The sequence below is a fragment of the Carcharodon carcharias genome, chromosome 14 (assembly GCF_017639515.1).
Source record: "Carcharodon carcharias isolate sCarCar2 chromosome 14, sCarCar2.pri, whole genome shotgun sequence".
NCBI classification, from domain to species: Eukaryota; Metazoa; Chordata; class Chondrichthyes; order Lamniformes; family Lamnidae; genus Carcharodon; species Carcharodon carcharias.
The window spans coordinates 42,354,850-42,366,871 of record NC_054480.1 but is presented as its reverse complement, the minus strand read 5'-3'; positions in this window follow the sequence as shown (position 1 = coordinate 42,366,871).

Here is a 12,022-nt window from a genome sequence, read left to right as displayed (position 1 = left end):
CTGTAATGTCCCAACCATTAACTCCTGAATGATCAATCCTCCATCTTAATGGCATAGGAAGAACATCAATATATCATTGTCCCAGAAAGCTTTCCGTTTCTGCTTGAAAGGTAACTTTGTAAAAATGCAAATGGTGAGGGCCAGTACAATTTCAGTTTATTTATTTAGTGAATGCAAATCCCCAGAGCCAAGTGATTGTCTCCTCATTGGCTGAATTTAAGGTGATTAGTCCACCACTTAGTCTGTAGAGGGGACATTCCCCACAATCTCCACCTATCACTGGCCCCCTATCCAGCTCTACCTGTCCCACCCCTCCTTAAACCAGTTTATATTTCACCTCTTTTCTATTTCTCCTTGGTTTTGATGAAGAGTCATTTGGACTCGAAACGTTAACTGTATTTCTCTCCACAGATGCTGTCAGGCCTGCTGAGTTTTTCCAGGTGTTTTTGTTTTGGATTTCCAGCATCTGCAGTTTTTTGCTTTTATCTTAGTGGACATTCCTCAGTAATGTGCAGCATTGTTTGTGTCTCTCTACTAGAGCATAAAGGGTTTGTACTGAGGCCCCAGCGGTGGAGGTTGGCTGCACAGGGAGCCTGACTTGTTCTGAGCCTGTTTAGCAAGGACCACTCCCGCCATGGTAAATCAAAGCCTGCCATTTGACAGGTGGGGTTTGTCACAAACAGCGTTTTAGTGAATTCCCGTGTTTCCCATTCCTTGGTCTAAAGAATGCCTGCCAGTAGATCTTGTTCAGGGAGATAACTCCATATGGAGTGCTGAAATGGAGGGCAGGCAGTAGGTGGATTGAATATATCATTGTGGGGTGGTAAGTAAGGTGCATCACGAATGTTTTCAACCAGCTTGTGGATTTTTGTCAGTCGGTGGATGTGTAGGGACAGGTAGCCAGGGGAGGTGTGTTGAGTGGAGAGTTCCAGTTATGATGCCCATTGTTGCATTCAGTTGAGTGTCAACAAGATGTGTATGTGATTACCTGTGCCAGACAGGTGCACAGTACTCTGCTATGGAGTATGATAGGGCAAGTGCTGAGGTCCAGAATGTTGTGGCAGCAGCACCCCAAGTAGATCCAGCAAGTTTGGTTAATAAGTTGCTTCTAGTTTTGACCTTTGCTGCTGTTTTCTTCATACGTTCCCAAAAGGGCAGAATCCTATCTAGAGTGACTCCCAAGTATGTCAGGTTGTTACAGTTTCAGTAAATCTTTGAAGTAATCTTGGCATCAGCACGTGTGAAATTCCATAGGAGGGTTGTCTTGTTATGTCTTAATTGTAATTCACATTGGAAACTTCCAGAAATTGGCCAACTTGTAATACCAGGTGATCTGTGATAGCCATCTCAAGTCAGTGACTTTTCTACTTTTTAAAAATCCTTAAAAAGTAGTTCAATATATATTTGAACGGCCGATGAAATTAAAGATTAGTATCACACATGCGCATCTCAGATCATCGTGACAATGGTTAGATTCTCTTTTAGTGGCAATTGTCATGCCTGGCATTTGAGAGATGTGAAAGTTACTTGCCACTTATCAGCACAGGTCTTAATGTTGTCCAGGTCATGCAGGTATGGACTGCTTCATTAACAGAGGAGTTGCAAATGGGGCTGAACACATTGTGAAATCATCAGTGAACATCCCTATTTCTTACCTTATGATGGGGGTAATGTTATTGAAGAAGCAGCTGAAGATAGTTGGACATAAGATGCTGACCTGAGGAACTCCTGCAGCAATAATCTGGGGCTGAGATGTTTAGCATACAACACTCACAATCACCTTCCTTTATGCTAGATATATCTCAAGCCTTTCCCCTGATTTACATTGACTTCAATTTTACAAGTGCTCTTTGATGTCACTATCAGTCAAATGCTGCCTTGATGTCAAGAGTAGTCACTGTCACCTCACCTCTGGAATTGAGCTTGAGGTTTGGATCAAGGCTGTAATAAGATCTGGGGCCAAGAGGGGTCCTGTCAGAACCCAAACTGAGCATTGGTGAGCAGTTTATTAATGAATACGTGCTGTTTGGTAGCACGGTCAACAACACCTTCCATTAGAGTTCTGAATTTGAGATTTGAGTTCTGAAGAAGAGTCATACGGATTTGAAACGTTAACTCTGTCTTTCTCTCTACAGATGCTGTCAGACCTGCTGAGCTTTTCCAGCAATTTTTGTTTTTGTTTTGGATTTCCAGCATCCGCAGTAGTTTGCTTTTATGCTAATACCTTCCATTACTTTGCTAATGATTGAGATTAGATTGATGGGACAATAATTGGCTGGATTGGAATTATCCTGCCTTCTGTGAACAGGACATTACTGGGCAATTTTCTACTCTGTTAGGCAGATGCCAATGCTGCAGCTGTACTGGAATAGCTTGACTAGAGAGGTGGCTGGTCCTGCAGCATGAGTATGCAACTCTACAGTTAAGATGGTGTCAAGGCCCTTAGCCTTTTCTGTATCCAGTATACTCAGCTGTCTCTTGAAATCACATGGAGTGAATCAAATTGGATGAAGGCTAACTTCTGTGATGGGCAAGTCCTCAGGAGAGTTGAGATAGATCATCCACTTGACACTTCTGATTGATGATGGTTGAAAACACTTCAGCCTTATCTTTTACACTTATGTGTTGGGCTCCACCTTCAATGAAGATGGGGATATTCATGGTGCCTCAACCTCTCATTAGTCATTTAATTGTCTACCAGCATTCATGGTTGCATGTGACAGGACTGTAAAGCTTTGATATAATCTGTTGGTTTGGGAGTGTTTAGCTCTTTCTATAGTGTGCTGCTGGTGGGCCTAAGTGCACTTCATGTTCAACCCTCAATCCTGCAGGAGATGAAGAAAGTTCTTTATCTGAAAGTTCTTTATCCAGGCCTCATTAGATACACTAAAATTATGTACATTACTGTTAATCAGACCCACAAAAAAAATCATGCAATTCTTTTACTACCATTTTTGCAGTTCGGATCTCCTTCAACACATACCTTGAACAGCATTCTTGCTGCCATCAGTCATCAACTGCAGCTATAAGCATTGGGTTGCCAACCCTCCAGGATCAGCCTGGAACCTCCAGGAATTGAAGATCAATCTCCAAGGTGCTGCTGTGCGCAACCCTGGAGAAAAATCATCGGGACATTATAAACGATTGGCTGCTTTCTGTCATTTCCTTTGAACATTTCTCTTTATCGGATATAAAATAATTAAAAGGCTGTTTGGCTGACAGTCAAGCATCATCCAATTGGGTAATGATTCTTTTTGCTTTCCAATTAATTGGCAGAGGAAGGCAGTGCGTCACAAGAATGGATGTTTTGACCAATGGCTAGAGTATGGGGACAAGTCATGTGATGAAACCTTCAGGAATACATTAAACACAGTTGGCTACGCTATATAAGCACTGTGCTCAGTATGGTCAGTTCACTGGACTTGCCAAAGGCTCTCCTGGATATGAAATTAAAAAAGGAGGTTCAGAGGAAGAAAGTATTTGTGCTTGCCTGTCTGGCACTCGGCATCTAACACAGGTGGCCCATAAATTATGGACATGACATTCAAATACCAGGCATTCATTTCTCACCTGAAAATGGGTGACTGGCAATTCAGAATTGGAGGAGTGGGGGCTAGTTTAGCCTTCCCATTAAAGCTCTGAGCCTGCATGATACAATTTTCAGGTGGGCCTGTAATGTGCTCTTATTGTCTTTTGGTTCCCAGGTGTTGTTAATAATCACTCTTTAAGCTTAGGAAGATCAGAAACGCTTAATGTTTAGTTTTGCAATGCTACCTGGTACAAAGAAGGACTGGATTGAACTGGTTCTGTTATACTTCACATGAGTCTCTAGTGCATGAAATGTGGCCCCCGGGACACTTACACTCAACAATTAGTTCCTAGCTCTTCACAGATATTTACAGATAATACAACAATATATAACAGAGCCTGTAAATTGGTTAAGCAGTGCACTCACCTGTTTTGGGTGTAAAGGTTTTCTAAATATGGAAATTTGGGTCTAATGCTGGTTGTAGGATCTCACTTGCAACTTTCAGGTACAGATGTCATTTAGGGCAATGCATTCTCCTCCCAGTGTTACCAGGTAATAAACAGCCTAATTGGCAGCCATTAAACTGATTGTTGGAGGCTACTCAGAAAGCAGACAAGGAAATTTTAATTTTTAATTTTATGGGTCAAAGAGGAGTGTTCCACTTCAGCCCACTAGTAACATTTGACAGACACAGTTCATCACTGCATCAAACTGAAACCTCGTTTGTTAGGGCAACATTCGTATCACACTCTCCAAGGAAAGAAGGCAAATACTCAAAATGGCACAGCACGTTTACCAGGTAGCTGGTTTCCCTAAACTGCAGGGTCTCATTCTGGCACCAAAATAGCTAAATGGGCACATCACAACAACCCTATGGCATATGTGAATTGTGAAGCCTATTGTTCCACTAACATTCAAATTATCTCCGATCACAAGGGCAGAAAAACTTAGATGACTGCCAGCCACAATTTCTACATTTTGTACAAATCCACATGCCAGCCTTTGTGAGGGAGCTGGCAAACTGGATGGATGGTCCAAGGCTCCTTTTACAAGCCTGACTGATAAATGCCTTTCAGGAACCCTGCAAAATGAGGCAGATCAAAAGTGCAATGAAGCTCCTATTTGTATTTCAGCTTTGGTGGAACACAGAATCAGCAACTGAACAATGTTTACCCTGTCTGGACACATCAGGTGTTGTTCTGCTCTACAGCTTGTAAAGTTTCTAAGGCCAGCTCTGCTGTGTGTTGCATATTTTTTTCAATTTAGATAGAGGAAGTCGTTCAACCAGAAACCAAAATTTGAATTAAAGTTGAACTAGTTTAGAGGAGACTGTGGTCCCATCACAGCCATGGAGATGTTTTCTCTAGTACTGACTTTAGAAAGAAAAACTTATTTTTAATTGCTTTTATGTTGTTGAGTGTGATGTATTTTTATAGCATTGCATTGCTCATAAGTCAACATATTAAGTAGATACCAGACAAGGTTTTGAATCTCATCTATCCTTTGTGACATTTAATAAAAATGGATATAAACAGTTGCTTAGTAATACAGAATTTGAATTTTGCTGAAAAGAGAGACATGTTACCAAAGCTTTTCATTTTGCACTCATCAAAACAAACACAAGAATGCCAAATTTCAAACAATCACAACAGTTTATACAACAGGAAAGAAAAAATGCTGATACAATGTGCTGTCCCTCTTTTCAACAAAAATGGATATATATTCCTCCAATTGCTAATTTGAATGAAATAAGTCACTTCTGGTATATCAAATTTCCCCTGACACAAATTAGTTATTAAATACCTTTCCCTACTATTATTGTTAGCCTATTTCTTTTTTTTTGGTGGAGGGTGGATGCAGTTGCAATGCTCAATGCGAGAAGTCTTGTGGTGCAGCACGTAGCGCCCCTGCCTCTGAGCCAGAAGCTCTGGGTTTGAGTCTCACTCCAGGACTTGATGGCCGCAGAAGGTGCATTCATATCACAGTCCAACAGGTTGATTATCAACCTGTAAAACATTCCAATGTGCTTATGGCAGGTGATAAAAGCATGAAAGTCTCCTGGTCAGCCATTCTTGATATGGAGTGACACCCTCCAGGTTATGGTCTCTGGCAACAGACTGGCAACCTGTTCCAGGGAAAAGCTAGCTATGGAAACAGATGCACCATCTGCCTCATGTGAAACTAGGCACAGGACAGAACCGAGGAAAGAAGCAGTGTTAAATGCAAATTAATCATCCTTTATTGGCTTATCTTGAAATTCATTCCGCATAACTATTTTTTCCCCAGGGATATCAGGCCCAATCATTTGATGTCATTGATGACAATAGGATAGCAACAAAATGTGTAATTAAAACAAACATCTAGTGAACAGAATAAGCATCAAACTCAATCAAATTGTCTGTTGTTCTTTCTAATCAGGGACATAAGGTGAAGCCTTATAAAACTGTGAGGACTGGGTGGCGTATCTTGACAGAAAATATAAGCTCTATGAATGCATCAGTGTATTCTACTTACACATTTGTAACACCCCTTAAATAATCCCTTTTGCTACGGTCTATGTTCTGTTTTTCTATTGCCCTCTTACTTGTTCATACATTTTAAACCAACTTTAGCTTGAAAGCAATTTTCATAACTTTTTATTTCTTTGTAATTTGAAATATTTTTGCTTGGTCTTCAGTGGAAGCTACTGAACACCTTCCAGCTCTGACCATATTAAGTATAATAAGGATAACACTGAGAAATAACAATCTCTCTACATTTATTTATATCAGTTTTTAATCCAGTAATTCTCTGAAGTTAGAAAGACTGACTGTTTTAAATTGCACTGCTGCTCGACCAAGATCCAATTATCCTAATATACTCAGATATTGGATCAGTTTCACAATGAAATACTCAGCCATGGTATTCTAGTCTTGTCACAGCTATAGCAAATTCTGCAATTAAAGCCTCAGGGATCAAAGTTTATGGTTTCCACACATCTGTAACAAAAACCACTGATATGAAACTAAAATGTTCATTATTCTTTCAAATATGGCCTGACAGCAGGCTATTTTTTAATTCATTCACTGGATGTGGGCGTCGCTGGCTAGGCCAGCATCTATTGCCCATCCCAAATTGCCCTTGAGAAGGTGGTGGTGAGCTGTCTTCTTGAACAGCTGCAGTTCACGTGGTGTAGGTATACCCACAGTGCTGTTAGGAAGGGAGTTACAGGATTTTGACCCAGTGACAATGAAGGAACGGTGGGCGATACAATTGAAAGTCAGGATGGTGAGTGGCTTGGAGGGGATTTTACAGGTGATGGTGTTCCCATATGTCTGCTGCTCTTGTCCTTCTAGGATCCTTAGGCAGCTCTGTCTAAACCCACAACCACTAATATGACCTTCTCAAGGGCACTTAGGGATGGGCAATAAATTATGGCCTAGCTAACGATGCCCACATCCTGTAAATGAATAAAAAAAGGATGGGCCCTACACTACTTGGGGAGATTGCTTAGTAAACCCTGGTGGCCTCCCAGTCGGCTCGGGGGCCCTGGCCCATGGAGCGGCCCCACGGTGGCAATGGCCAACCACATGGCAACCCACTCTGCTCTCACCAACACCATCACCCCTTGCCAGGGCCTACCTGACCGGCCTTGGGGCCCCCAGTCCGCACTTACCTCTTTGGGAGAGTGGCCTGCTCCCATGGTGTCCTCATCCTAGAGCTACTGCTGAGCTTTTGGTTCTCTGATGGCCAGCAGCGCTACTCCTTTAAATGGTCAGGAGCCAAGACGGCAGCTAATTGGTTGCCAGACAACCAATAAGTGCAGACATGATTCCAATAAATGGCTGAGACAGCATTGTTCCCAGCTTTTAGGCTTGTTGTCGGGGTCCCTGCCATATTGTAAAATTCCAGCTTGCTTACCTAATTCTGTCAAAAGATCTACAACCATTTATCATGGAATGTTATTGTTCTCAATTCACAAACTAAAGAAGTTGACCTCGTCTTGTTCATTCTCCCAAAAAGGTTAAAGTTTACATTGGGCAGAATTTTCTGTCTGTTGGGCGGGCGTTGCGGGGCGGGGCGGGAGTGGGCGCAGGCAGGTGCAGACCCGATCGCCGCCCCCAATTGGGTCCGCACCGCCATTTTACGCGGGCGGGCCAATTAAGGCTGGCTCTGCGTGAATCGCGGCTCCTGAGGACAGCGAGAGTGGGCGTGCGGCGGGACAGCAATGACCGCAGGGTCCAATGGCGACTTGTTGGCCTGTTTTAAAAAGCTGCTGCAGCCTTTCAAAGGCTGCGAATCATGGGCCAGTGGGAGGGCTTCCCAGAGACGCTGCTGGTGAGCAGGCCAGGCAGGAGGGTAGGGCAGGGGGACATTGTGCCCCACGTTTTTCTGACAAATGCCTTGCTGCCCTCCTCGAGGAGGTGGCAGCACAGCAGGAGGTCCTCATACCCCAGGACAGGAGGAGGAGGCCCCCCGCCACCGCCCCCCCCATGACCAAATGTGTCTGGGAGGAGGTGGTGAGCTCCCATGATGTGGTGCGGCGCACCTGGATCCAGTGTCACAAGCGCTTCAATGACCTGTTGCCCTCAGGAAGGGTGAGTACCATGTTGGCATTGGTCACTTAACCCAGCAGGTAGGCTTTTCCCCCGGTGACCCCTCCGCCAAGTCTGAGTGTAGTGGCTGCATTGAATCATCGACGGCATGTGTCCTATGCTGGGTGGGCCAGCAGATATTGCCCATGCCGAGGTCACCCTGAGAGGGCGATGAAGAGATGGGTTCTGCTCCTGCAGCATGTGGTACACTGAGACCCACCTTACTGTTTTGCAGGCAACCTGGAGAAGCTGCACCTAGGTGCAGTGCTGGACCTCCAGGACATGTCAAAGTCAGGGTGATGACATGCTGGGAAGGGAGCTTCAAGGTGGTGTGGCACCAATCGATCTGCTGTCCTCTGCGCGCCACGTGCTTGCGTCTCCTTGCTATGGAAGGTTAGACAGTGTGGTGCCTAATGTGATGTAGCCAGAATTTGGCCAAGGGGGTGGGGTGGGGGTCAGGCCTAGCATCTTTGTGTGAGTGTTCGGCAGCAGTGGGGTGAGGAGACACTGGAGGCCTGCATTGTCCCTCTCTGGTTGGGGTGGGCCGTGTGCAAAGAAAGTCCAGGTACAAGTAGCACTAATCAATGCTCTTCTCTCCTTTTCAGGAGAAGAATGCATATAATGCTGCCGAGCGGGTGAGGACTGGTGGAGGACCGGTACATATGCTGATTCTCAGCCGCTTCGAGCAAGAGGCCCTAGATTTGTAGAGGCGCCATGCTCCCAGGACCGCCAGTTCCGGTGAGGCTGGGATGCCATGGGTAGGTATGTATGCCTAGTAGTGAGGTCAACATTGTTCTCCAAACAGCCATAGCAATGCTGAATGTCAAGTGATTTAATTTTGCAACATGGCTTGACCATTGCTTATGGAGGATAAGCGCTTAATGATCCGGGGGACAGGGATGTACATTGACATTGTCTCCATGTTAACTGATACAATGTTCACGTTCTTCCTTTCAGCATCAGCGGAGCAGGGCAGGAGGAGGAGCAGCAGAGGCCCCCTCTCACAACTGAGGGCCCTGAAGTCACAGACTCACCAGCTTCACACCATCTCTGCCAGGCAGGCACCAGCGCAGATACTAGCACCTTGGTGCAAATTAGAACATCGGCTAGTGTCCTGGGGCACAGTGGTGAGGGCACTCCACAGTCACTGGCAGAGACAGAGAGTGCCCATGGCGCCAGCAGTCAGAAGGCTGCAGAGGACCAGACACATGCTCAGTCGATGATGTGCTTCTGGTGTTGTCCGCGATGCAGCAAACGCAAGAAATGTGTGGGAGCATCTTGGGGAGATACCTGAGGCTATGCTTGGCTTTGTGTCTGTGGTGGAGGAGTCTACGCAGATTATCACCAAAGCAATGAGCCATGCGTCCTCCATGTTGAGAGTGGCAATTCTTGTGGAGAGACTCCTCCAGATGATCAATCAGGGCTTCCTGGGGATGTGCTCGGACCAGCAAGCCCTCACATCGGTATTGACCTCAGCTGGTCATAGCCAATGTGGGAGATGGTCTGGGCATCAAGTTTCCCAGCTCGGTGCCCATCCATCCACGGTGAGCAGGGAGGTCCGAAGCGACCTCACGTCGGCGCAGCAGCTGCTCAGGGAGCTCCGGATGAGACAAGCAGCTCCGCCGTCCCTCTACCAGTGACCATTGTATCCGGTGAGGCTGCAATGACTGGGGAGATGCCAGCCATGGAAGTGGCAGCTCCCTCCCAGGCAGGGCCAGCACGGGCTCCACAGGCCAGAGAATGGCCGCCAAGGTCATCGAGGCCAACAGGACAGCAGAGTCAGCAGGCTGTCTCAGATGCCACTCCCAGCGAGGGGTCAGCACCAAGACGTAGCACCCGGAAACGTAAACATAAGGCACCTTAGGCACATCACGGGTTTATCACTGGTGCTTTTGTGTTGGCCCGCAATGAGGTCTTTATGAGTTGGTGTGATTTTTAACACCTTTGTCATTTTGTTTTCTTAAGTTCCTTTGGTTGTAATATTAAATTCAGGCATGTCACCGTGGCTGAGGGTGCCTCTTTTCTTCTGCAGGTGGATGGTTTCCAAAAATGTTATGAGTGATTTGTGGGACATTCAGCTTTATTAACAAGGCCCTTAGTTAATGATCCTAACCAGGCAGATTTTGCACTTAGGTATCGAGTATGAAGCCTGTAGCCCAGGTTTATCCTGGAGGTCCATCTGTAGTGTGCTAGCTGAAGGTTCATTGGATTAAAGCCTCCTGGATGCCCCTGCCCCCTGGAGTATGCCCAGGTCAGCGTCTACCCCCTCAGCATTTCCCTGTGCGTGCTCATCTTCGGAATCATTGCTGGACTCATTGTGTGCAGACGCAGCCACTGCGTCAGCGTCTTCATCGTCCTCAGCATCCCCCTTTCCCAGCACAAGATTGTAGAGAGCGCAGCATGCAACCACTATCAGTGACACACTTTCTGGGGGGGTACTGGAGTGCATCTCCTGAGCAGCCCAGGCATCGGAAGTGCACCTTGAGAAGACAGATGGCTCTCTCCACCACAGCCCTTGTGGAGACGTGGCTCCTATTGTACCGCTGCTCAGCTTCTGTTCTTGGATGGCAGAGAGGCATCATGAGCCACCTTCTGAGGGAATAACCCTTGTCACCCATCAACCATCCATCCAGCCAGGCTGGAGCACTGAAGAGCCCCGGCACCTGGGAGTGTCTGAGGATGTAGGCGTCGTGGGAGCTGCCTGGGTACCTTGCACACACTTGCAGAATCTGCATCCTGTGATCACACACTATCTGCACGTTCATGGAGTGGAAACCCTTCCTGTTGACGAAGGCACTGGGCTCACCCGCTGGCGCCTTGATGGCCACATGTGTGCAGCCTATTGCACCCTGGACGCAGGGGAAGCCAACAATGGCCGCGAAGCCTCTGGCTCGCTGTGGCTGGCTTACCTGATCCCAACGATAGTTGATGAAGGTCAATGCACGCCTGAACAGAGTGTCTGTAACCTGCTTGACACAACTGTGCACAGCTGATGGGAGACACCACAAAGATCACCCACCGACCCCTGGAAGAAGCCAGAGGCATAGAAGTTGAGGGCAAATGTGACCTTCAGAGCCACTGACATGGGGTGTCCACCCACACAGTTAGGGGAGATCTCAGGCCCTATCATCTGACAGATATAGCTGACTGTCTCCCTTCAGAGACGGAGTCTCCTTCGGCACTGCACCTCAGACATATTGAGGTAGCTGCTTCGCCACCTGTATACCCTGGCAGCAAGATGGTGGCACCATCTGTGGCCCCTTATGCCTTGGACTACCTCTTGGCCCTGCACCCCTTGTGCCTGCACCTGTCCTCCCAAAGGTGGCTCCCCTGGAGGCTGAATGTGCACTCCTGGCCTCCTCCCCCTGCTAGCCCTCCCTTCCTTCTCAGAGGAGCTGCCTCCAGTGGACAGTTCATCTCCCATTCCCTGGATAAAAGAAGGTTTCCTGACACCCGCATGCCCTAAAAAGATTCCTCACTGCAGAGTGCTGACCTGAAGGTTGTGAGTCCAGTGCAAGCAGCTGGTTTACGTTTTGAAGTATTGCAGATCACACAGGCAAGTATCAGTAACTTTGAAAAAACAATATTTGACAAACCACACTCACGACCCCATTGAGCCCTCTTATCCCACCCATGGATAAGTTTAAACAAATGTGTCCTACCCCCTGCCCATTGCGCCCAAGCGCCAACTTGAAGATCGCATGGGCGCCGGAAAATCGCCATCAATTGGTGCCTCAAGGGCCTTAAGTAGCCTGTAAATTAATGGTGGGCACACATCGGAGATCATCGCGCACATGCCCAACAAAATATTGCAATGGCGCACCGTGGCATCGGGATGCTTGCCCAACGTCACCACACATCATTTTACACGCGGGTTTGTGGGGCCCGGCCCCGCAAACCAACAAGAAAATTCTGGCCA